The sequence below is a fragment of the Pristiophorus japonicus genome, chromosome 2 (genome assembly GCF_044704955.1).
Source record: "Pristiophorus japonicus isolate sPriJap1 chromosome 2, sPriJap1.hap1, whole genome shotgun sequence".
Lineage (NCBI taxonomy): Eukaryota > Metazoa > Chordata > Chondrichthyes > Pristiophoridae > Pristiophorus > Pristiophorus japonicus.
This window is the reverse complement of record NC_091978.1, coordinates 356,699,743-356,726,489: the sequence shown is the minus strand read 5'-3', so window position 1 is coordinate 356,726,489 and position 26,747 is coordinate 356,699,743. Positions and strand designations below refer to the sequence as shown.

Sequence of the window (26,747 nt, the reverse complement as noted above, 5' to 3'; positions counted from 1 at the left end):
TAAGGGCCTAACTGAAACTGCATTATGCTTAAAACTAGAACACAGTTGTGTATGTATTTATGCGTTTATGGGCCTAAAACTTGACATTCTATAACCATTAACCCCTATCTGACCACCATTTCAAATAACAATTACAGCATTTGTTTCTCCCCGAAAAATGATCTCTTCCTGAACAAGGCTTGATACTCAGCTACTGTGAGATGACATCTTATAGCAAAAAAAAGATACTGTAGTCAAGGCTTGAAGTTATGCAGCAACGACCTGATCCTAGTATTTTTATTGGCAGGATCGGCTACTTGCACGTCTTACTCTTGTGGATTTAAATCGCTCCCACAAGTTATACAGGCAAAACAATCAGAATCAAGCCGTAACGGTTTGTCTCGGACACATCATGCTATCACACATCAAATAAAAAGGCAGTTTTTGTGTGCTTCAACACAGCATTTTTCTGAACACAAACAAAAGACCTAAAAATTCTCAAATACAACAGCAAATTTTGCCAAAAAGCACACTTGCACTTTTCTGAATAGTCATATAGAAAGATTGGTGGAAACAAAATACAAATGAAATGTAATAAAGTGTTACTGTGCTACCAAGTTACCTTTGTGTTACTCAGGAACCCCACGTAAAAGTAATAGTTTTAACAATGCGTGTGAACAGGACAAGATATATACATATGTATGGATACATCAAGACATTACTGACAGCTCCACTTTATAAGCTAAAAGTTATACATTACCAATCAAGAATAGGGCAGTAAGAAGGGTTCAGGAGAATGTACATCTTATCTTATTAAATAGACAGAGGATGATTCAAAGCTTATGTTTTATATAATCATATTTTACATAATTAACAAGGTTCTAAAAAAAAAGTTAAAAAAGAGAATGTTAACCTGAGAAATAAACTTTTACTTTTGAATAGGTGAATAAGCACATAATATTTAAGCCAAGTCTTAAGAGTTTAGCAAAGCAAAGTTTTGAAATATTGAGGAAATAATATAAAGTGCTTGGGGTCTTTTTGTGACTAACTCATGCTGTTATTGTGTACTGTGCAGATATTCATGCAGAAATATAAATTCGTTTGCACAGTGACCAGCAAGTGCTTTCTTAAGTGTACCAACCTTACACGCAAAGCGTTGGTTGATACACAATTAGTGCAATTTAATAAGTGTATTAGATTTGAAATGCAATGCTTCTTGTTGAGTTTAAGGGGAACAATGAGGGATTACACTTTTAGAAAATAGAAATTTTGAAAAAAAAAGGAATTTGAGAAGTAATTTAATATGGAAAATGACTCCAATACAAGGATTCATTACACATCTTCCACTATGAAAATTAAATCTACCCACCTTCCCATCAAGGTCGTCTATTTGGTGAATCAAAAGCTGTAAATTTTACAACACTGGTTTTATTTTCACTATTACATTTAAAAGACAATATAAAATGGGCCTTTGAGTGCAACTTTTAGTTTAAATATTCCAAACCAATCAATAAGGTTTCAGTAGTTAAAGTGCAAAAGGGTCATTACTAGGATTTCTGTAAAGGGTAACTGTGGTCATGTGATTGCAAACACTGGAAAAACTTTCCAGTGGTGATCATATATTTTACCCCTCCAAACATGTGTTATGCCTGGAGAGAGAATTTGAGCAATACAAAGCTGGGGTGAAGTATTGTTGGTTACAGGTCTGTCACTGATCATGGTAGTGCAATAATTTGATGAAATAACATTAAAGCATATTGACTTCAACTGTGATTTTTTTTTCTAATGGGTTTTGGTACCAACAATCAAGCCTAAAACACTGAAGAAATGACATGATGAATGGTTTACCAATTAACAGGATTGTTAAATAAGTCTTCCAGCAACAAAGAACTGCAGAATCTAACAAAGTTGCATATTACATAATTATTTTCAAGCAGCTAAATATATTTACAGCAAGATCAAAAAATTGCACATAAACATCAGATACTGAAACTAAAAACCAGTAGAATATATAGTCTTTGAATGGACCACTAAAAAGTTACGTTGCCTTATTTAGCCAGGCTAAGAAAAGTCAGTGCAAACTTTCCGAGGGTAAAACTACTCAGTGTGCAAAGTTGCAGAATTTGGGTCAAAAAGTTAAGCACCAAGAGATTCTGAAATAGTATAGTAGTGCAATAGTTTAAATAGTAAACTTACTGCCAACTAGCCAGAGCAAAATCACTATAAATGCTTTTGTATTTCACAACACGCTGGTTCTAGGCAAGCTGTGAATATGAATGTTTGTTTAAAGGGAGCATTTACTCAGACACCAATTCAACCCATGTTTTGTACAGTTCACTCAATAGGAACTGAACTAAAGGGAATGTTATAGTCTAGGTATACTTACTGTAATAGATTTCAACTGTAATGCAACCACTATGTTCTACTCAAGGGGTCGCGGTTTACAGGAAGCAGCAGGGTTTCAAACTAAAGTTACCTACATAATTACCATAAAGGTTATTCAAAAATGTCTCTTTATACCAGTTACAGCTGAGAAAATATCATGTTTTTGATGATCGTGTTGTAGGTGGAAACACTCCTGAAATAGCATTCTGCACCGAGATGACTAACGACTGGCTGCTCAGTCCTTACACTGGTTGTTTCAGCATGCAAGCAAGCAAACAAATACTGTTAAATCCTGATGCAGTACTGTCATTGTTTGTTGTACAACATAATTACTGTGACAGCAAGGTTGTAAGAACTACTACAAGGTAGTTCAGATCACCATGCAAACTTGTACAAGTGTGTGTTAACCATGAATGTTAATGCTACAAATCCAGCTTCATTAGTCACACCTGGGTCACTGCAAGTGGTTTAATTTTTTTTAAAAAGTGCATGTGACAGAAGGATCTTTTTTTTTTAATATACACACACGGCGGTAGACCTGTAAGGGGTCCAATTGGATTCAATAAGTAACACCTTGCATTATTGAATGATTTCTCTACTGTAAGGTAGACAGGAATATCAGTATTCAAGCTCATTATATGTTCATAAGTATAAAAGTCAGAGACGGACCAAAAGCATTTGAAGTATACTCATAAGCTGGAATTTAATTTACTGGGTCCAGTCTGAGGGAGGCAGTTCGTTAATTTTGTACATCTGCAAATTACAACAACAAATTTATCATCTTTGGTTGTATTTGAATACAGTACATTATCCTGTATTAGAATTACATCAGCACAACTTTCCTTGAAAAGTCTAGGCATAAAAGATTGAAAATATTTATACGATTGTGGATGTGGCAAAAACAAGATTAAAATTCTTTCTTTAGAGGGCATTATAAACAGAGAAACACTAAAGTATTTTGTTCTGTAGAATTCAGCTGCTGGAACAGGCTTAAGAGGCAGTAACATTGACTGTAGTGTCTTGATAGGAAGGGTTGGGGGCAAAAGAAATAGCCAGGAATTCTACTCCTGATTACTACCCGTGCTGGACCTAGACAGTAGGTTGGAGGTGGGGACTGGGCTGTGTTGGGCTATGATGCACCTGTGCGTTGAATTGTCCACTAACATTCACTGTCCAGGCTTATACAAAGAATGGCTTTTTGGGGACGAAATTACATTGTCCAAAATCAGCATACAAATACATTCATGGGCCTGTCTGAAATTCCTTTATTTTTTTTGTTCAACTGAGGTTCTAACCTGTTTGAAGTACAACTCCAAGTGAGCCTCCAAAGCTAAATTCTATTTCTCCTCAGCCATAAAAAAAATGAAATAAGTTAACAAAATTATTAGGAAGTGATTTCCAAGTTGTAAATTTTCAAAATATTGCTTTACATAACATAATAGGAACAGGAGTAGGCCATACGGCCCCTCGAGCCTGCTCCGCCATTCAATAAGATCATGGCTGATCTGATCATGGACTCAGCTCCACTTCCCTGCCCGCTCTCCTTAACCCCTTATCCCCATATCACTGAATAAATTTAAGACAGAAATAGACAGTTTCTTAAATGACCCAGCTTTCATCACAGCTCTCTGAGGTAGTGAATTCCACAGATTTGCAACCCTCAGAAGAAATTTCTCATCATCTCAGTTTTAAATGGGCGGCCCCTTATTCTAAGATCATGCCCTCTAATTCTAGACTCCACATCAGTGGAAATATCTTCTCTGCATCCACCTTTTCAAGCCCCTGCATAATCTTATACGTTTCGATAAGATCACCTCTCATTCTTCTGAATTCCAATGAGTAGAGGCCCAACCTACTCAACCTTTCCTCATAAGTCAACCCGCTCATCCCTGGAATCAACCTACTCTGAACGGTCTCCAAAACAAGCATATCCTTTCGTAAATATGGAAACCAAAACTGCATGCAGTATTCCAGGTGTGGCCTCACCAATACCTTGTATAGCTGTAGCAAGACTTCCCTGCTTTTATACTCGATCCCCTTTGCAATAAAGGCCAAGATACCATTGGCCTTCCTGATCATTTGCTGTACCTGCATACTATCTCTTTGCGTTTCATGCACAAGTACCCCCAGGTCCTGCTGTACTGTGGCACTTTGCAATCTTTCTCCACTTTGTTGTTTCCAAGTAAAAACTTCAAATTTTACATATCAAAATATTTTGGCATTTTATAAAATACTGAGCAAACCAATCAAAATTATCAGACTATCAGACGATTTTAGTATATACACAACTCCTTGAATAAATTGATTATTTTAAATTCACATTTTACATGGGTCTTAGTTAAGCACAATAGGAGGGAAGATAATGAATAAAATTGTAACTTTCTGCTATTAGACTACATTGTTTACATCACACAAGTTGGGGGAAGGGACAGACTGTGGTAAAAAGCATACAACATTGCTATAAAAGGTGCCGATATAAAGATATTAAGCTTCATCTCTCCAAAGCAGGGCCTGAGGTTTAAAAAAAATTGCTGGTGAGACATGTGCAATGTAAACAGTGAGAAAATTGAATTCCTTTATACCTTATAGAAGGCTTCAAGTTGGTCATCTCAGAGAAAGTTAGGCCCATTTCTATGCTTCCAAAAAGTATTATACAGCATAGATAAGTTTGGACAACAAATTCTGCAAGACCAGCATGATCCATCTTTCAGAATAAATGAAGGAATGTACATAAAGTACCTATTTCTTCAATCATTTTCTAGTTATACCAAAAGCGAAAATAGAGGCTGTAACTTGATCACATTATGCATTACCAAAGCATCTATGATCAGACTGTTTTCACTAATCAAAACTATGTCTGACCAAAACATAAATAATTAAAGAGGCAGGGTGCACCCCACAGGAATGTACAGGAGCACAGTGGTTATGTTACTAGACTAGCAATACAGAGGTCTGGACTAATTATCCAGCAACGCAAGTTCAAATCCCACCACCTCAGCTGGGGAATTTAAATTCAGTAAATTAAATAAATTTGGAATAAAAAGCTAGCATCAGTAATGGCGACCATGAAACTACCGGATTGTTGTTAAATTCACTAATGTTCTTCAGGGAAAGAAATCTGCCGTCCTTATCCTGTCTGGCCTTTGCGTCTCCAGACTCTCAGCAATGTGGTTAACTCTTAACTGCCTCTCTGAAAAGACGGATCACCTTTGCTAGGGCAATTAGGGATGGACAATAAATGCTGGCCTTGCCAGCAATACCCACATGCCATGAGCGAATTTTTAAAAAGGGACAGTTTAGGATTAAGAAATTCTCACTATAACTCATTCTGCAGAATGTTTTATTTTAAATCAGCGTTGTTTTTTTCAGTGCCAAAATATCTACATTTCCACTCTTTCACTGCCTGGGAGGTAACCTGAAGTGGATCACCTGCCATCGTAGAACTTGTCAGATTTTCATTTCACTGAAATTCATTGAGCCAGTGTATTCATGTTATCAATGTTTGGCTGTGTAAATGTTTCAATTGCTATGACTTGCTCGTATTGCACACGAGCCTCCATTGAATTAGTTGGGTTATGCATATAATACACAACGCTATTCTAATTGCGATCTCGTTAAATTACACAATAAATGCTCCTTTACTTTGTTTCCAAGGTAAAACTATTTCAAATTTTATACATCAAAACATTTTTGCCATTTCATAAAGTTTACTTTTTATTTGTTCACTGGCTGTGAGCATCACTGGCAAGGCCAGCATTTATTGCCCATCCCGAATTGTCCTTCAACCGCAGCAGTAGCGGTTTGGTACAATTGAGTGGCTTGCTAGGCCATTTCAGAGGGGAGTGAAGTCAACCACATTGCTGTGGGTCTGGAGTCACATATAGGCCAGACCGACTCAGGTCGGCAGATATCCTTCTCTAAAGGACATTAGTGACCAGACGGGTTTTTAAATGGCAATCAGTAGTTTCATGGTCACCATTACTGACACTAGCTTTTTATTCCAAATGTATTTAATAACGGAATAGTTGAGGCAAATAGTATACATGCATTTAAGGGGAAGCTAGATAAGTATATGAGGGAGATGGAAATAGAGGGTTATGCTGAGTTAGATGAGGAAGGATGGAGCATAAACACCGACATGGACTGGTTGGGCTGAATGGCCTTTTTCTTTATGTAAATTCTATGTAATTCCCCTCTCTCAAATAGAGGATGTTGTTCCAGTAAATATCAGTTAGTGGAGAGATGATAAACATATCCGTGGCCATGAATATTACTGTAGATACCCATGCATTAAGTAGTTTCTTTTTCTTCGGGGGCGCTAATGTCACATCTTATTAATACACTGAAATATCTACAGGGACCTAAAGTTGTAAATGCATCTGTAAAATTAAAGTGTGTTTCAAACCCACCCCTTAACACATGAACTCAATCACTACCTATACAAAACAAAATCCTAGTTCTTGATTAAAATGTTTAAAGTCCCCCTTGACTGTAATTCAATATTTAACCTTTAACAATAAAATTAACAGAAAGTTAACAAAAAATTCTACCCACAACAAAACCATTACTTTTTCTTCCCCAGTGAGGTTCCAGGCACAGCACAGCACAGCTACTATTGGTGTAAAAAGCAGTCGGTGCTGCAGGAAATGGCTTCCATTGTTGGCAAACATTTAAACCCAACAGTAATAAGGTAATCAAAAGTTGGTATATAAGTGAACTCTACAGTATATCTTTTTCACTAAGAGATGCATTCGTTTTGAAAAATAAATACATGCAATACCAAAACAGAATCAAAACGTCCTAAAAATTCAGTTTTTATTGTATCTCATCTACTCAATGTCAAAATGTATGAGTTAACATGAGAGGCTCGGCTGCTTTGAGTCCAATGCTGTAGTTGTTTGCAGATTTCACGCACAAGTACCGACATTAACCTTTTTACCATGGAAAAAGCTCAAAGCAAAAATGCTGATACTTTAAAAAAAAATGTGGCAAAACATAAAGCTTATATTAATTGAGAAAATGTACTGTATTTCTTTTTAACCTCAATTGTTATCCCCCCCCATGAAACATTTAAACCACTGATATTTCACCAAAATGAAAAACAAAGGCGACCATCAGAAAAACAAGGCACCTGATCAAAATTCTGCCTTACAGTTGAGGCACTCTTTCCTAGATGTTTTTAATGCCCAAAAGTTAATTGTATAATTTAATAGCCTCCACTATTAGCAGCTGTGACCAAGTACAGGAATTAAACAGGATTTAACATTTAATACAGACTTGAGCTTTGAATAGGTTTCTTAAAATAATGCAAGATTGTGTTTTAAAAGGCTGGAATGTACTAATTAGTTTGCTTTGTGGACTTAGATAAATACCAGAAGCTTAGATCGATGCACGATACAAAGTGTTACGCTTGACAAATGTGTAAGCAATTCATCACAGGTATGGAATAAAAGTACATTTTGCCATAATTTTTGCAATCCATTCAGGTTGATAATGGTTTGTTTTTAAATCTCTTTAAACCTACCATATCTATTCAAAAGCCCTGTTATTATGCTGGTTGTTCCAGTTGTTATTGATTTTGTTCTCGTTATATTAAAATTGAAAACTGATTTCCTTTGGGTAGTTACATTCATCATAGGCACAGTGCATTTGTAGAATGCCATAAAAACTTGCTGCAGACACAGAGGGTGACATTCCTTTTCACAAAAAAAATGCATTTTTCTCCAAAACAACATGATTTGCTCAAAATAACTCATGGCTTTGAACAGCAGAGAATGCAGTTCATTAATTATTGAGAACAGCTATTCTCCCAATTTTCTAAATGAAGTACATCCTCCAAATAGCAGTGGAAAACTAAATATACACGTGCTGTCCTGAAAGATAACTGGTGAAATCTATATAGATTTATATTCAATAGAGATGTGAAAAGATGAAATTATTTGATAGATGCAGGTGCAATCAGTATCTGGCTATTTCGTAACACTTCAAAGATTGGCATGCTGTGAATGGGTAAGCAAGATAACATCTCACGAGCACAACAACAGCAATCCAACAGTAAAATTGTCACATTATGTAGATGAAACAATGTACAATATACATGATTGAAGTAAATGAGGTTTTAAACTTTAGTAAACAACTCAATCTTCAAATGAAAATTGCCTAAATTTTAGATCTCTCTTTTGGGATAATTCCCAGAATGATATTTTGAAACAAAATGATCCCCAAATCATTTCCAACAAATGCTGCAAATACGTAACAGCTGTGTTGGCATCTGAAGAGATAAGACAAGTTAACATTTTGGGTAGAGACCCTTTGACTTAACTTTTCACACACTGATCAAACCACTGCTTATTCCAGAATGTGTGTGTTGCAGTGAACAAATCAAAACACGCAAGTCAAGATTATTTCCGACTAGATATGGAAAAGCATTTTGTTCTACTGAGATAGTTACAGCAACTAACAGTACAAATTGTAAGACTGTGTTGCACATGATGGACTCAAAAGGAACTTCCTTTAGCATTTACATTTTAAAGGATGGCTTTAACCTATTCAACAGATGTATGATTTGAGATTAATTAAAAAAAGCTTCTTTGAAGAGTTCTACTTATTTTATGCAGCCTCAACTATTGAAACTATGATACATTATTCAAACCTTTTGGTGGTTTGCATTGTTGCTGTTCTGTATACATTGTTGGTTACACAAGAAGTTTTTGTTAACACCATTGAGAATTTGGTGAATTAAGAGATTAAAAGACATCTCACCAACCAGCTTCAACCATCTGAAGGGGGAAGAGATTGCAGATAGGGGAGATTTTAAAAAACTCAGTAGTTGAACCAAATTTAAATTGAAAATAGAATTTCATCTTTTAATTATGAACTTCGTGGTTAACTGAAAATTCTACGCTTGTATTGTAGTTGGATATTTTGAATGTTGTGTGATTTTAATAAAATAAAGGAACATTATTTCCTTCAGAATAAAGCTAATCACAAAATAAAAGCAGCGCTGGTTATACTCAGCCATTGTTTTAGTTAACGAATGACCCAAATGCTGTAAGTGGCGTGAAATATTTCCCTAGAAATCAAATATAAATGAAGAATCTTTTTGGAAAAATTATAAATTCCAATTGTTAACATAATCCTTTATTACACTTCACATGCGAAATTTGAATTTTTCCTAGATCTTTAGCATGTAGCACATTTATTACCATACTATGGTAGTTGCTTTTCCAGCCAAGTGTAGCCTTCAGACTAAGGTTGGTTTAGAAGTAGGGGATAATGTAAAGACATAATTTAGTCTAAATTTTCAACTCATCCATTCTGTCCTTATTTTTAAAATTTCCATCATTAAGTCCTCTGTCCATATTTATAAATGGAAACGGTCCATGTAAAAGTATCACTGTAATTACACCACCTTCCTGTCACTGGTTGCACTGCAGCGCCTTCACTGCGAAGAGGGTGTAATTCGTGCGACAGGTTTGCACAGGCTGTTAACGTGGACAGAGGAACTTATAAAAGGAAAATGTGTGTGTGAGCATACACACGATTTTTAATATAGACATTCAAGGAAATTGAGTAGAATAGGCCTTTAGTCCTTAGAGTTTAGAAGAATGAGAGGTGATTTCACTGAAACATTTAAAATTTTTTAAGGCGCTTAACAGGGTAGATATGTTTCCCCTGGCTGGTGAGTCCAGAGCTAGGGATCAGTCTCAGAATAAGGGGTCGGCCATTTAGGACTGAGATGAGGAGAAATTTCTTCACTCAAAGGGTTGTGAATCTTTGGAATCCTCCACCCGAGAGCTGTGGATGCTCAGTCATTAAATATATTCAAGACAAAGCAACAGATTTTTGGATACTAAGGGAATTAAGGGATAGTGTGGGAAAGTGTTGAGGTAGAAGATCAGCCATGATCTTATTGAATGGCAGAGCAGGTTCGAAGGGCCGAATAGCTTATTCTGCTCCTATTTCTTATGGTCTTACGTTAATATTTCTTCTTAATACTAGGAGTACAATTTTGCAACGTAAAAGAAAACAAAAATTCGAAATAAATAAAGTTGCCATTAAAAATAGTTCTGCTATATGGAAAATCTGCAGCCGATGTACTAGCCAACCTGAGCTTGTAAGCAACAGGAAGGACCGTAGGAAACAAGAACATATACAGCAGATAATCTCAGCTTAAAATAGCAAATAGTGGCACACAGATCATAAACTGGATATAATGCAACATTTCAAATGCCAATTAATGAATTAAAGCAAAATTCAGAAAGCTCAATTTCTGCACTGCCAGAGACAATGCTTACATGCGGTTCAACACCCACTACATAATTTTTTGACTGCAGCTGACTAGTTATATAATGAAGACTAATCATACTTTTTCAAATGCATTTTAAAGGAAGATGCAGCTGTTTTGGTGTGGGAGGGGGGAAGAAAGAGAGGGAAAGAAAAAGAGGGAAGGGGACTCAAGCACACATATGGCTGCTTCCTAATATTAATTGCTTCTCCATTTATGGAAATTAAAGGATATTTTGAGCTGTAGCTTCCTACGGTCAACAATTTCAAATGTTTGCTATGCTTGATCAAAATCATATCGCTATTTACATGCATACAAATCTATTTAAAGTACGAAAACCGAACTAGTGAATTGCTCTCTCCAAACTGATTTATTACTGTATATATTTGTATTTAAAACTAGCATTAATTTCATGGGGGGCACGTGATAAACATTACGTTTGATTTAGGATGCTTTCTCAATCTTACATGGGCTAAAAGAACAGGTACCGCTTACTGCAACGATCATGTTGAGTTGTTTAATGCACAACTGTTGAGAAATATAGCAAAATACACAAACAAAATAATGCAATGGAATGAAACTTGGTTCATTTTTATGCACTGGTCAAGCAAACTAATTGTTAAATATACAAACACTGATCAATATCAACTGTCAATTTCATGCATTTGGATACAATTTACAGCATTGTGACAAAAAGAAAATGTCAAAATAATGAAAAGGGAAATTCTACAACTATTAGGATTCATGAACAAATCTTCAGTCACTGGCAACAACTTCCCACTGATTTACTAGCCTATTAGCAATTTTCCACCCTAGGAACAAAGTTTTCGGAACCTCTCTATACATTTCCTTTGAATCTGAAATTACAATAAACTCAAGTTGCAGTATCACTCATCTCAGTATTTCACAGAAGGGCTTTAAGAAAGCTACAACTTATTTTCTCACTGTTTCTCTCTCACCCTCCCCCACCCTAAAATACTCAGACAATAACCTAAGAATGAAACAGAAGAGAAGGTAGCTCTAAAACTTCTAATAGATTTCAGTGATGACCTATTGGTGGCCCAGGAAAAGCATAATTGCAATTTCAATCTTGTGCTGCAGCAGCACTTTTGCAAAAACATTAAATTTGTCCTTCAAATGCCAAAAGTGTTGGCATTTATTCGTCTATTGTCTTTAATTCTATTATGACATTGATTCAGCCATTTTAGAAGCCACAAAAGAAAATGTATTTACTAAAAGGTTAAACAAAAAACAGACAACATTAAGTGTGCATATTAAGCTACATCATCTGCTTTCTCACTCTTCACAAAGTACATATCAAACTGCCCACATAATTAACAGGGATGTAAAAATGTGCAATAACCTTGCGAAATGGACTCCCTTCTAAATCTCCAAGGTAGCTAACATATACTACAGTGACCAGTTTAGAAGAATGTAAAAAAAACAAGTTGATAAATTTACAAAAGAAAAAGCAGCATTTTTATAACAATGCATTCACTGCAGGGCTAAAATTTAAGTTAGTAAACCTGATAATCAAGCCAAACCCCACAACTGGTATTCTACACTAGTTTTCTGGGTATTCAGATATAAACTGTTGGGGGCAGCTGCATTTAAAGTAAGAGGGTGGAATTAACGCGCTGCATTATATTTGGTTATATCTGAAATGGCAGTGTTTAAAACTATACATGCAATGATTTGTTTGCATTCCGTTTCAGTTGGTATGGATCATAACCAACCTTTGTTAAATGTTTGAAACGATGTCGCAAAGTGCTCATCTATACATCTTTTAAAAGCTCAATTGCCAATTTTTTCAGTTCAGCCAAGAGTTGAAATTACTCAACATGAATGCTGGACTAACAGGACTGGAATATCCCACCCTTGTATTTAGTACAGGTACTTGTTTAATTATTTTGTGCTGCAAATATTTTTTGTATTTAAATTTAACAGAACACAAAATTCTAGCCCTGCAGTACATTTTCTTTAAGCTATTAACTATAATCTTGCAGCTCTGAATGGGATTTAATTTTTGTTCTTGGGACATGGGCGCCGATGGCAAGGCTGCATTTATTGATCATCCCTACTTGCCCTGAGAAGGTGGTGGTGGGCCTTTGAATTGCTGCAGTCCTTGTGGTGATGGTACTCCCATAATGGTGTTAGGTAGGGAAATCCAGGATACTGACCCAGCGACGATATTTCCAAGTCAGGAGGGTGTGTAACTTGGAGGTGACCGTGTTGCCACAACTTGCTGCTCTTGGGATGAATAAAAATATAAGCATGAAATAAGAAAGGACCATTACTCCCATCAAATTCATTCCTTCCATAGACCATGTACAAAACAATTTACCTTCAACATGTACTCTATTCAACATATCTAGCACACCTGTGAGATGCAAACACAAATCAAACTTTTAGGAAGATGAAGCAACATTTCAAAACCCGAAGTTAATTAACTCTAGAATATAATCTAATCATGCAACTTCCATTGTTCAATCTCAAACACTTGCTTTCAACAATGACCAACAGCACAGGAACCATCATGTCCCACAGCACTTGACTACCATCAAAACATGGGATCCTTACAACTTTTAATTCTAATAAAATCTACCAGAAGACTCAATCGTTTGAAGTCAATAGATGGCCTCATCACCTAGCTTCCACACTTCTTCCATCCTCCTCTAGAACAGCATCCTTTTCATATTGTCAAATAGTTTCAACAGCTCTAACCAAAAGACGTGGCTTTTTACAGGATTACTAGTCTTTTTCAATGGTCGTGCTTATAGTTACATTATGTACCAAGATTACAATAAATAGTATTATGGTAGTTAAGATGTTTGCATTGTATTCCAACTCTTCCTTCATTTTGATCAGAGTAGGTACTTTTACCACAGAACTACCTACTCATTGTTAAATAATCTAAAGCCCAACAGTTTATGTAATCTTTATCGAGTATGTGTACACATTACATAGAAACATGCACAAAGATTAACTGTTTGTTCTTCCTCAAAACACATACATCACAAATTGAAATAATTATGGGAATATTTAGCTGTAATCTAATAAATTTATCAAAAGGATTAACATTCTGATAGACAAAAAAGATAGGCCAGCCCAAAAAGGAAAGCAAAACTAAATTGTAGTTTCTAAATTGTAGAATGTCCAAATTCTATTATACTTTATACAATATAGACTGACCATACACACACCACAGAATACTGCAGCACAAGGTGCAAACAAAACTCTTGACAAATGGTTAACTATTTGCCTATTGCACTATACTTATGTTTCAGATTCAAAATGTGCAAAAATCTCCATATATTTGGAACTGCTTTAAAAATAAAAAGACTGAAACACCTGAATTATGACAGTGGTAAGGATGCAAGCAGTCAGTAGAGTAGACCATTGTATTTAAAGTTCATAGCAATAGTAACTTGCCAATACACATCATTTGGGTCGAATGTCGCCTATTATAAGTCAATTTGCACTGCAGAACACCTACATGTCACTCATCTGCCATGATGTTAGCACAGTGCATGTCAATTAAAAAATGAAAATGTGCTTGTTTGACTTTCCATTTCAAAAAAACCAATGTGGTTATATCTTAAAACCAATTATTAAATCCAAGAGAATACAAACTGAAAAACTAGAAAGCCAATAGAAAAGAAATCCAATAAATGCTACTCAAACTGGGTTAATATTGGAAGTGTTGTATGCTTGGAAACAAAAAAATTGGAAGCCATTGGAGAATTTAGAAGCTCCAGTGATACAGTGCTGGACCATCACTAGATCCTACCCGTATTTTATGGGGGGGGCGGTGGGGGGGAAGGGAAGGCACTAAAACAAAAATTGCGTTCATATGAAAACTAGTGACATAAATTCTGGGGAATAGACACTCTTAATGTCAGCATAAAATACTCCCTTCTAGCTATAGCACAGATTTGATGCAGAGTAAATATGCTGCTCTGCCTCAACAATGTGTCTTAACCAACCTCAATGCAGCACTACCTATTACAAAATGTAACATATCCATTCCCACATCATACTTCTCCAAGTTTTGCACTTCCAATATACCAACTAGGCTCTAGATCAAGACAAACTAATTTTATATTGAGTCTTTACGGCCAGAACAGCGGGGACCTTCATTTTACTAATATGGGATGCCTTCAAACGCAGGGCAGAAAACTGAAAGTGTGCAAACTTCCTGCCTGACCTAGTTGCTACTGGAAGTCTTTTGAACTTAACTGTGCTCTATTAAATGAATTGGGCTGATTTATTACATGCAGCACCTTGGCCTAACTCAATGGAAGAAAAACACCAGGAGACGTTAAACCCCTCCTTACAAAGTTACATCATTTACTTACTGAGAATGGCATTAATGAAAGTTATCAAGCAATCCACAACTAAGCATGGAAATAGTAAGAGCAACAAAAATGAGAGAACCAGCGCAAAATAAATAAATGTAAATCTGCAATGAATAAAATTTGAATGGTTACTTGGTCTTAACTTCAACAGATCGATACAATATCTGCAGCAAATAAGGAATGCGGATGGAAGGAAAATACTGTGGAACACAAATATGAAAATCTTTTAAAACTGCTGCTGACAAACCATAAATGGAAAATGACTGTGCTGTTGGTAGTCAGGGAGCTTGGCTGATGGTTGGGTTGTACCAATGATGACCCACTGCACCCCAGCTGGTCTATTACTTACCTACAATACAAGGAATTACGGGATGGATTTTCATTGGGCTTGCACCTCTATTAGTGCCCCACAGGGGCAGCAATTGGTCTGTAAATGATGTGTACCCAGGCAGCCAGCTTCCAGCACCCCGCCGGGAAATTTGGTGCCAGTTTTGTGGAGTCGCTGAGCATCGAGCCAGTGTGCAATGCCCCCATCATCGTCCTGATCTGAAAATTTGTTTTGTGCTGACCCAATAGCACCCCGTAGCCAACCCGCCTGAAAAAACAGGTCAGAGCTGTCCCGGCGGTGGTGAGGGAAGGATGACTACATGAGTTAAGTGTGATTGTTTTTTGGTGTTTTATTTTTGCAATTTATCTTTGTGTGGGGTGAGCAAGAAATTGGGATTGATTTTCGTGGCAATTTTTTTTTCCAAGGAAGCCCCTCTCAGGGCGCTCTGAAGCCGGCTCGTTATCAATGTATTTTCAGTTGCTCAGTCGGTCTAGCACCCCAAGAGAGGAACACCTCCCTTAGCGCTCCGCTCCACACTCTGGGCTCAGCTGCTGAATTTTGTGGCTGCACACAAAACCATTTCCCGGTACAAAATTTACTGCCCACAGCCATTATCGCCCAAAAAAGCCTCTATCCGAAAATAACAGTTTAATAACGACTGATTTCCCCCCAAAAGGTAAAGGAAAGAACTTTCATTCATGAGATCTATTGCTAATGAGCTTTAGTAAATTCCACACTGCATGTAAAAATGCTTCATACAGTTTTATACACATTTCCAGTCTACTCTTGTATTTATGATTGTACTGCAATCATTCACAATAATCTTCATTGTGGGGAATCTTTGTACAGATTATTTTATAAACCAAACGCTCTATAAAACTTAAATCCTTTTTAATCTAGATAGCTAACCTATCCTTATTTTGATTGCATCAGGACACTACTGAAGTTTCAAAAACATTTATTTTATGTACCTACACAGTGCCAATGTGCAATACATTCTACATGATGTAAACAGATAAGGGTAACACTCCTTATTTCAATGAGGGCTTTACTACTGCTGCATTACTGTGGATTATCATTACACTATTCTAAATCAAGAGAGATTGAACTCTAAACTTGACATTATGTAGATGTGGAGACATCATGAAACACACCACTCATCCAGGCAACTGGAACAATCCATTTTGGGAAAGTGTCATGAAACTTTTCAAAATGTAAACAGATTAAACACCAAGCTTTACAAATCTGTTGCGTTTTGAAACACTTTCCTTTCCCACCGCCACCCCAAGAAAATAAATGTGTAACTTTATAACACCAGTTTAATGACAACTTTCCACCAGGAACTGAAGGATGATATTCCTTGTAAACCATCTTTTCTCTCTCTCTTGCAGGGAAAAACGTGTAAAATGTAGAGTACCATTGTAAAGTTTAAAACAAAATTATTTTGATTGTCGGCCTATGAATTTGCATGACAATTTATAACAGCCATGATGTTTTGCCTGGATATCTACTTGATTGTCTCATGCAAAGTTTGATTTACATTGATTAAGGGCTTTAACAGCAAAATGAGGGCTAATTTGCAGGTTACTTGACACCTCTGCAAGTTAGAGGTCCTCATTTCCGAAAAACACATTACAGAAATGGTTACTGATGCCTTGTAGTGCAGTTTTATAGAACACAGCAATGGAACTTTGCAAATACACTAGGTTGCAATTAATTCCGACTGATGTTATAAGGTAACATCTTTTGCCTTTGATAATAGGTCACAGTGCAAAAAGCTGTCATAATACTACAGAATAACCTGCATGGGGGTACCAAGGTCATAACAATGTGCATCCACATTCAAAAAAATCCCCACATATTATGTTATCAAAAGTCCTATACATCTCTTTGATGATGCAGGGATTAATGTCATGCACCCAATACTGGAGGCAGAACTCTTAATCCATGGCCTACATTATTATAAAAGTAATTACAGCATGAAGTAGCATAGTTATTCCATACTCATGTTATAACAATTACTGTGATTTATTGTTGAATGTTTTTGGTATGATGGCTCTGTACCCAAGTGAAGTGATTGCTGCAGTTTGCCATTTTGTTTCGACAAGTAACAGGCACTGAAGTGGAATAGTCTGCCTTGGTGCAGAACAAAACTAATATTGGTGAAGGGTTGTCCCCAGTTAATAAAGGGAAAGTAGAGCAGCACCCAATTTCTATTCTTTAAAAAGTGCAAAAACAATATTAAAGGCTATTAAATACCTGTCACAGTTATACGTGTCAGATAATGTGGCGACTCCTCTTTCGCTGCCCCCCAACCATGTCCTGACAAAAAGGAAGAAGAATTTTATGCATTCTTACAATTCAGAGTGGACAATTCTTTCTAGTCTGGGGACAATCCTGATAGAAACATAGAAAATAGGTGCAGGAATAGGCCATTCGAGCCTGCACCGTCATTCAATAAGATCATGGCTGATCCTTCCCTCAGTACCCCTTTCCTGCTTTCTCTCCATATCCCTTGATCCCCTTAGCTATAAGGGCCATATCTCTCTCGAATATATCCAATGAACTGGCATCAACAACTCTCTGCAGCAGGGAATTCCACAGGTTAACAACTCTGAGTGAAGAAGTTTCTCCTCATTTCAGTCCTAAATGGCCTGCCCCTTATCCTAAGACTGTGTCCCCTAGTTCTGATAGAAACATATGCTATGACACACTGGTTTGTGGTGTATTTCCCGTGGTTATTCAATATAAGTATGGAATAAAATATTTTTAATGCATTATTCTTGTTGATTATAAATTGATTAAAGTGCATCAGACAAGCTAAAGTGAGCTATCGAGGGAGTTATTGCCTGCTTTTGAACCCCATTTTTTTTTCCAATGGGGGAGTGGAAAGACGTGCACTGGATGTGATACACATTGAAGAGTCAGTACTGAATACTCTAGAAAGTACTGTTCAAATTTTGGTAAACTAAAAATGACATATATAGTACATGGAAAACGTACATCACATCTTGTGCTGATTTGATTTTTTAGATGTCTTGACTTTTAAATTGCCATATCATATGACAACTACATAGACTTTGATAGCATAAAGGCTGTAAAAAAAAAAAAGCTGGATTCTTTCAGGAAAAGATTGGGCACATGGCTCATACGCCGTGAATCAAGTGAAATAAGTTGCTACAACTTTACTTACAGCAGGCAGGCTGTAACTGTTCACGTAGAGAATAGGTGCGTTTTTTTTTCCGTGGACGGTTTTACAACTCGAGATGCCAGTCTTATTTCTGATGGTAGGTTTGTACTGAAAAAGATAAAGCAACTGCATTTTTATATTAAAAATGCTTCTTGTTCATATAATTAAACGGTACATGAAAGTTTGGCTGGAGAATTATTATTTTTTTTTTTTAAATTGCATTGTCAATCACAGAAAACTAACTCCTTGAGGAGGCTATACCGAGCACACAAACCCATCTCCACCAACTTGCTTCTCCAAGGGACAGAATAAAATAAAATGGGGCCAGATACTTTTTTGCATTGTACATGTGACCACTGGCTGCAGTCTTGGTGGGTGGGTGGGAAGAGGAGATTCTGATGATGGGTGGGGGGGGAAGAGAGAGGAGAGGTGGGGGGGGAAGAGAGAGGAGAGGTGGGGGGGGGGGGGGAAAAGAGAGAGGAGAGGTGGGGGGGGGGGGGAAAGAGAGAGGAGAGGTGGGGGGGGGGGAAAGAGAGAGGAGAGGTGGGGGGGGGAAGAGAGAGGAGAGGTGGGGGGGGGGGGAAGAGAGAGGAGAGGTGGGGGGGGGGGAAGAGAGAGGAGAGGTGGGGGGGGGGGGGGAAGAGAGAGGGGGGGGGGGAAGAGAGAGGAGAGGTGGGGGGGAAGAGAGAGGAGAGGTGGGGGGAAGAGAGAGGAGAGGTGGGGGGGGAAGAGAGAGGAGAGGTGGGGGGGGAAGAGAGAGGAGAGGTGGGGGGGAAGAGAGAGGAGAGGTGGGGGGGGGGAAGAGAGAGGAGAGGTGGGGGGGAAGAGAGAGGAGAGGTGGGGGGGGAAGAGAGAGGAGAGGTGGGGGGGGAAGAGAGAGGAGAGGTGGGGGGGGAAGAGAGAGGAGAGGTGGGGGGGGAAGAGAGAGGAGAGGTGGGGGGGGAAGAGAGAGGAGAGGTGGGGGGGGAAGAGAGAGGAGAGGTGGGGGGGGAAGAGAGAGGAGAGGTGGGGGGGGAAGAGAGAGGAGAGGTGGGGGGGGGAAGAGAGAGGAGAGGTGGGGGGGGGAAGAGAGAGGAGAGGTGGGGGGGGAAGAGAGAGGAGAGGTGGGGGGGAAGAGAGAGGAGAGGTGGGGGGGGAAGAGAGAGGAGAGGTGGGGGGGGAAGAGAGAGGAGAGGTGGGGGGGGAAGAGAGAGGAGAGGTGGGGGGGGAAGAGAGAGGAGAGGTGGGGGGGGAAGAGAGAGGAGAGGTGGGGGGGAAGAGAGAGGAGAGGTGGGGGGGAAGAGAGAGGAGAGGTGGGGGGGGGGAAGAGAGAGGAGAGGTGGGGGGGGGGAAGAGAGAGGAGAGGTGGGGGGGGGGAAGAGAGAGGAGAGGTGGGGGGGGGAAGAGAGAGGAGAGGTGGGGGGGGGAAGAGAGAGGAGAGGTGGGGGGGGGAAGAGAGAGGAGAGGTGGGGGGGGGGAAGAGAGAGAGAGGTGGGGGGGGGAGAGAGAGGAGTGAGTGGGGGGGGGGGGAAGAGAGAGGAGAGGTGGGGGGGAGATGCTGGGGGCGGGGAGATGCTGGGGGCGGGGGGGGGGGGGAGATGCTGGGGGCGGGAGGGGAGATGCTGGGGGCGGGAGGGGGAGATGCTGGGGGCGGGAGGGGGAGATGCTGGGGGCGGGAGGGGGAGATGCTGGGGGCGGGAGGGGGAGATGCTGGGGGCGGGAGGGGGAGATGCTGGGGGCGGGAGGGGGAGATGCTGGGGGCGGGAGGGGGAGATGCTGGGGGCGGGAGGGGGAGATGCTGGGGGCGGGAGGGGGAGATGCTGGGGGCGGGAGGGGGAGATGCTGGGGGCGGGAGGGGGAGATGCTGGGGGCGGGAGGGGGAGATGCTGGGGGCGGGAGGGGGAGATGCTGGGGGCGGGAGGGGGAGATGCTGGGGGCGGGAGGGGGAGATGCTGGGGGCGGGAGGGGAGATGCTGGGGGCGGGAGGGGGAGATGCTGGGGGCGGGAGGGGGAGATGCTGGGGGCGGGAGGGGGAGATGCTGGGGGCGGGAGGGGGAGATGCTGGGGGCGGGAGGGGGAGATGCTGGGGGCGGGAGGGGGAGATGCTGGGGGCGGGAGGGGGAGATGCTGGGGGCGGGAGGGGGAGATGCTGGGGGCGGGAGGGGAGATGCTGGGGGCGGGAGGGGGAGATGCTGGGGGCGGGAGGGGGAGATGCTGGGGGCGGGAGGGGGAGATGCTGGGGGCGGGAGGGGGAGATGCTGGGGGCGGGGGGGGGGGGAGATGCTGGGGGCGGGGGGGGGGGAGATGCTGGGGGCGGGGGGGGGGGAGATGCTGGGGGCGGGGGGGGGGGAGATGCTGGGGGGAGATGCTGGGGGCGGGGGGGGGGGAGATGCTGGGGGCGGGGGGGGGGGAGATGCTGGGGGCGGGGGGGGGGGAGATGCTGGGGGCGGGAGGGGGAGATGCTGGGGGCGGGGGGGGGGGGGGGGGAGATGCTGGGGGCGGGGGGGGGGAGATGCTGGGGGCGGGGGGGGGGAGATGCTGGGGGCGGGGGGGGGGGAGATGCTGGGGGCGGGAGGGGGAGATGCTGGGGGCGGGAGGGGGAGATGCTGGGGGCGGGAGGGGGAGATGCTGGGGGCGGGGGGGGGGAGATGCTGGGGGCGGGGGGGGGGGAGATGCTGGGGGCGGGAGGGGGAGATGCTGGGGGCGGGGGGGGGGGGAGATGCTGGGGGCGGGGGGGGGGAGATGCTGGGGGCGGGGGGGGGGAGATGCTGGGGGCGGGGGGGGGAGATGCTGGGGGCGGGGGGGGGGAGATGCTGGGGGCGGGGGGGGGGGAGATGCTGGGGGCGGGGGGGGGGGAGATGCTGGGGGCGGGGGGGGGAGATGCTGGGGGCGGGGGGGGGGAGATGCTGGGGGCGGGGGGGGGGAGATGCTGGGGGCGGGGGGGGGGGGAGATGCTGGGGGCGGGGGGGGGGGAGATGCTGGGGGCGGGGGGGGGAGATGCTGGGGGCGGGGGGGGGGGAGATGCTGGGGGCGGGGGGGGGAGATGCTGGGGGCGGGGGGGGGAGATGCTGGGGGCGGGGGGGGGGAGATGCTGGGGGCGGGGGGGGGAGATGCTGGGGGCGGGGGGGGGGAGATGCTGGGGGCGGGGGGGGGGGGGAGATGCTGGGGGCGGGGGGGGGGGAGATGCTGGGGGCGGGGGGGGGGGGGAGATGCTGGGGGCGGGGGGGGGGAGATGCTGGGGGCGGGGGGGGGGAGATGCTGGGGGCGGGGGGGGGGAGATGCTGGGGGCGGGGGGGGGAGATGCTGGGGGCGGGGGGGGGGAGATGCTGGGGGCGGGGGGGGGAGATGCTGGGGGCGGGGGGGGGAGATGCTGGGGGCGGGGGGGGGAGATGCTGGGGGCGGGGGGGGGGGGAGATGCTGGGGGCGGGGGGGGGAGATGCTGGGGGCGGGGGGGGGGGAGATGCTGGGGGCGGGGGGGGGGGGGGGGGAGATGCTGGGGGCGGGGGGGGGAGATGCTGGGGGCGGGGGGGGGGGGGGGAGATGCTGGGGGCGGGGGGGGGGGGGAGATGCTGGGGGCGGGGGGGGGGGGGGGGAGATGCTGGGGGCGGGGGGAGAGGAGAGGTGGGGGGAGAGAGGAGATGCTGGGGGAGGTGGGGGGAGAGAGGAGATGCTGGGGGAGGTGGGGGGAGAGAGGAGATGCTGGGGGAGGTGGGGGGAGAGAGGAGATGCTGGGGGAGGTGGGGGGGAGAGAGGAGATGCTGGGGGGAGAGAGGAGATGCTGGGGGGAGAGAGGAGATGCTGGGGGAGAGAGGAGATGCTGGGGGAGAGAGGAGATGCTGGGGGAGAGAGGAGATGCTGGGGGAGAGAGGAGATGCTGGGGGAGAGAGGAGATGCTGGGGGAGAGAGGAGATGCTGGGGGAGAGGAGATGCTGGGGGAGAGGAGATGCTGGGGGAGAGGAGATGCTGGGGGAGAGGAGATGCTGGGGGAGAGGAGATGCTGGGGGAGGTGGGGGGAGAGAGGAGATGCTGGGGGAGGTGGGGGGAGAGAGGAGATGCTGGGGGAGGTGGGGGGAGAGGGGAGATGCTGGGGGAGGTGGGGGGAGAGAGGAGATGCTGGGGGAGGTGGGGGGAGAGAGGAGATGCTGGGGGAGGTGGGGGGAGAGAGGAGATGCTGGGGGGAGAGAGGAGATGCTGGGGGGAGAGAGGAGATGCTGGGGGGAGAGAGGAGATGCTGGGGGGAGAGAGGAGATGCTGGGGGGAGAGAGGAGATGCTGGGGGAGGTGGGGGGAGAGAGGAGATGCTGGGGGAGGTGGGGGGAGAGAGGAGATGCTGGGGAGGTGGGGGGAAGAGAGGAGATGCTGGGGGAGGTGGGGGGAGAGAGGAGATGCTGGGGGAGGTGGGGGGAGAGAGGAGATGCTGGGGGAGGTGGGGGGAGAGAGGAGATGCTGGGGGAGGTGGGGGGAGAGAGGAGATGCTGGGGGAGGTGGGGGGAGAGAGGAGATGCTGGGGGAGGTGGGGGAGAGAGGAGATGCTGGGGGAGGTGGGGGGAGAGAGGAGATGCTGGGGGAGAGAGGAGATGCTGGGGGAGGTGGGGGGAGAGAGGAGATGCTGGCGGAGGTGGGGGGAGAGAGGAGATGCTGGGGGAGGTGGGGGGAGAGAGGAGATGCTGGGGGAGGTGGGGGGAGAGAGGAGATGCTGGGGGAGGTGGGGGAGAGAGGAGATGCTGGGGGAGGTGGGGGGAGAGAGGAGATGCTGGGGGAGGTGGGGGAGAGAGGAGATGCTGGGGGAGGTGGGGGGAGAGAGGAGATGCTGGGGGAGGTGGGGGGAGAGAGGAGATGCTGGGGGAGGTGGGGGGAGAGAGGAGATGCTGGGGGAGGTGGGGGGAGAGAGGAGATGCTGGGGGAGGTGGGGGGAGAGAGGAGATGCTGGGGGAGGTGGGGGGAGAGAGGAGATGCTGGGGGAGGTGGGGGGAGAGAGGAGATGCTGGGGGAGGTGGGGGGAGAGAGGAGATGCTGGGGGAGGTGGGGGGAGAGAGGAGATGCTGGGGGAGGTGGGGGGAGAGAGGAGATGCTGGGGGAGGTGGGGGGAGAGAGGAGATGCTGGGGGAGAGAGGAGATGCTGGGGGAGAGAGGAGATGCTGGGGGAGGTGGGGGGAGAGAGGAAATGCTGGGGAGGTGGGGGGAGAGAGGAGATGCTGGGGGAGGTGGGGGGGGGAAGAGGAGATGCTGGGGGAGGGGGGGGGGGGGGAAGTGGAGATGCTGGAGGAGGGGAGAAGAGGAGATGCTGGGGGAGGGGGGGGGGAGAAGAGATGCTGGGGGAGGGGGGGGGGGGAAGAAGAGATGCTGGGGGAGGGGGGGGGAAGAGGAGATGCTGGGGGAGGGGGGGGAAGAGGAGATGCTGGGGGAGGGGGGGGGGAAGAGGAGATGCTGGGGGAGGGGGGGGAAGAGGAGATGCTGGGGGAGGGGGGGGGAAGAGGAGATGCTGGGGGAGGGGGGGGGGGGGGAGGAGATGCTGGGGGAGGGGGGGGGGGGAGAGGAGATGCTGGGGGAGGGGGGGAAGAGGAGATGCTGGGGGAGGGGGGAAGAGGAGATGCTGGGGGAGGGGGGGAAGAGGAGATGCTGGGGGAGGGGGGGAAGAGGAGATGCTGGGGGAGGGGGGGAAGAGGAGATGCTGGGGGAGGGGGGGGGGGAAGAGGAGATGCTGGGGGAGGGGGGGGGGGAAGAGGAGATGCTGGGGGAGGGGGGGGAAGAGGAGATGCTGGGGGAGGGGGGGAAGAGGAGATGCTGGGGGAGGGGGGGAAGAGGAGATGCTGGGGGAGGGGGGGGGAAGAGGAGATGCTGGGGGAGGGGGGGGAAGAGGAGATGCTGGGGGAGGGGGGGGAAGAGGAGATGCTGGGGGAGGGGGGGGAAGAGGAGATGCTGGGGGAGGGGGGGGAAGAGGAGATGCTGGGGGAGGGGGGGGGGAAGAGGAGATGCTGGGGGAGGGGGGGGGGAAGAGGAGATGCTGGGGGAGGGGGGGGGGGAAGAGGAGATGCTGGGGGAGGGGGGGGAAGAGGAGATGCTGGGGGAGGGGGGGGGAAGAGGAGATGCTGGGGGAGGGGGGGGGGGAGAAGAGGAGATGCTGGGGGAGGAGGGGGGGAAAGAGGAGATGCTGGGGGAGGGGGGGAAGAGGAGATGCTGGGGGAGGGGGGGGAAGAGGAGATGCTGGGGGAGGGGGGGGGGGAAGAGGAGATGCTGGGGGAGGGGGGGGGGGAAGAGGAGATGCTGGGGGAGGGGGGGGGGAAGAGGAGATGCTGGGGGAGGGGGGGGGGGAAGAGGAGATGCTGGGGGAGGGGGGGGGGGAAGAGGAGATGCTGGGGGAGGGGGGGAAGAGGAGATGCTGGGGGAGGGGGGGGAAGAGGAGATGCTGGGGGAGGGGGGGGAAGAGGAGATGCTGGGGGAGGGGGGGGGAGAAGAGGAGATGCTGGGGGAGGAGGGGGGGAAAGAGGAGATGCTGGGGGAGCGGGGGGGAAGAGGAGATGCTGGGGGAGCGGGGGGGGGAAGAGGAGATGCTGGGGGAGGGGGGGGGGGAAGAGGAGATGCTGGGGGAGGGGGGGGGGGAGAGGAGATGCTGGGGGAGGGGGGGGGGAAGAGGAGATGCTGGGGGAGGGTGGGGGGGAAGAGGAAGAGGAGATGCTGGGGGGGGGGGGGGGAAGAGGAAGAGCAGATGCTTGGGGGGGGGGGGGGGAGGAGATGCTGGGGAGGGGCGGAGTCAAGATGCTGGGGGGGGGGGGGGGTGGCGATGCCGGGGGAGGGTGGGGGGTGTGGGGAGTGGAGATGCCGGGGGAGGGGGGTGGGAAAGAGAGTGGAGATGCCAGGGATGGGTGGGGCGGGGGGGGTGGAGAAAGAGGAGATGCTGGAGATGTGGGGGCAGAGAGGGAGTGTGGGGTGGGGGAGAGGAGATGCTGGGGGTGGTTGGGGGGAGAAGAGGAGATGCTGGTGGATGGGGCGGGGAGGGGAAAGAGGAGATGCTGGTGGATGGAGGGGAGGGGGGGGGGGGGGGAGGAGATGCTCAAAGCGGGGTGGGTGGGGGAGATGCTCAAATGGGGGTGGGAGGGAGGAGTTGCTCAAAAGGGGGGTGGGAAGGTGGAGATACTCAAAGTGGGGCAGGAGGGAGGGAGATGCTCAAAGTGTGGGGGGGGGGGAAAGGAGAAGATGCTCAAAGTGCGGGGGGGGGGGGGGGAGGAAGGAGAGGGAGGAGATGCTCAAAGTGGGGGGGTGGGGGGAGGGAGGGAGGAGATGCTCAAAGTGGGGGGTGGGGGAGGGAGGAGATGCTCAAAGTGGGGGGGTGGGGGAGGGAGGAGATGCTCAAAGTGGGGGGGTGGGGGAGGGAGGAGATGCTCAAAGTGGGGGGGTGGGGGAGGGAGGAGATGCTCAAAGTGGGGGGGTGGGGGAGGGAGGAGATGCTCAAAGTGGGGGGGTGGGGGAGGGAGGAGATGCTCAAAGTGGGGGGGTGGGGGAGGGAGGAGATGCTCAAAGTGGGGGGTGGGAGAGGGAGGAGATGCTCAAAGTGGGGGGGTGGGAGAGGGAGGAGATGCTCAAAGTGGGGTAGGAGATGCTGAAAGTGGGGGGGGGGAGGAGATGCTGAAAGTGGAGGGGGGGGGGGAGGAGATGCTGAAAGTGGGGGGGGGGGAGGAGATGCTCAAAGTGGGGGGGGGATGAGATGCTCAAAGTGGGGGGGGGGGGAGGAGATGCTCAAAGTGGGGGGGGGGAGGAGATGCTCAAAGTGGGGGGGGGGGGAGGAGATGCTCAAAGTGGGGGGGGGGGGGAGGAGATGCTCAAAGTGGGGGGGGAGGAGATGCTCAAAGTGGGGGGGGAGGAGATGCTCAAAGTGGGGGGGGGGAGGAGATGCTCAAAGTGGGGGGGGGGGAGGAGATGCTCAAAGTGGGGGGGGGGGGAGGAGATGCTCAAAGTGGGGGGGGGGGGAGGAGATGCTCAAAGTGGGGGGGGGGGAGGAGATGCTCAAAGTGGGGGGGGGGAAGAGAGGAGATGCTCAAAGTGGGGGGCGGGGGGGGGGAAGGAGAGAGATGCTCAGAGCAAGGGGGGGGGGGAGGGAAGGAGAGGAGGAGATGCTCAAAGTGGAGGGGTGGGGAGAAGGGAGGAGATGCTCAAAGTGGGGGGGAATGAAAGTGGGGGAGGGAGGAGATGCTCAAAGTGGGGGGAGGGGAAGATGCTGAAAGTGGGGGGGGGGGGAGGATGCCCT

The 26,747-nt window shown here is 46.7% G+C and overlaps 1 protein-coding gene across 6 annotated transcripts in view; it reads right to left on the bottom strand.

Moving 5' to 3' along the window:
• Positions 1–26,747, bottom strand: part of LOC139249590 (uncharacterized) — a 194,122-nt gene that overhangs the window by 144,827 nt on the left and 22,548 nt on the right. For 3 of the 6 annotated variants that reach the window (XM_070872529.1, XM_070872540.1, XM_070872541.1), the window contains exons 2-3: positions 18,531–18,635; positions 17,597–17,659 (exon numbers count right to left, since the gene is read on the bottom strand). The gene's annotated coding sequence lies outside the window, so the exon portion shown is untranslated. Of the gene's footprint in view, positions 1–17,596; positions 17,660–18,530; positions 18,654–26,747 lie in introns of all 6 variants that reach the window. The other 3 variants (XM_070872538.1, XM_070872539.1, XM_070872534.1) reach the window with 2 other exon arrangements.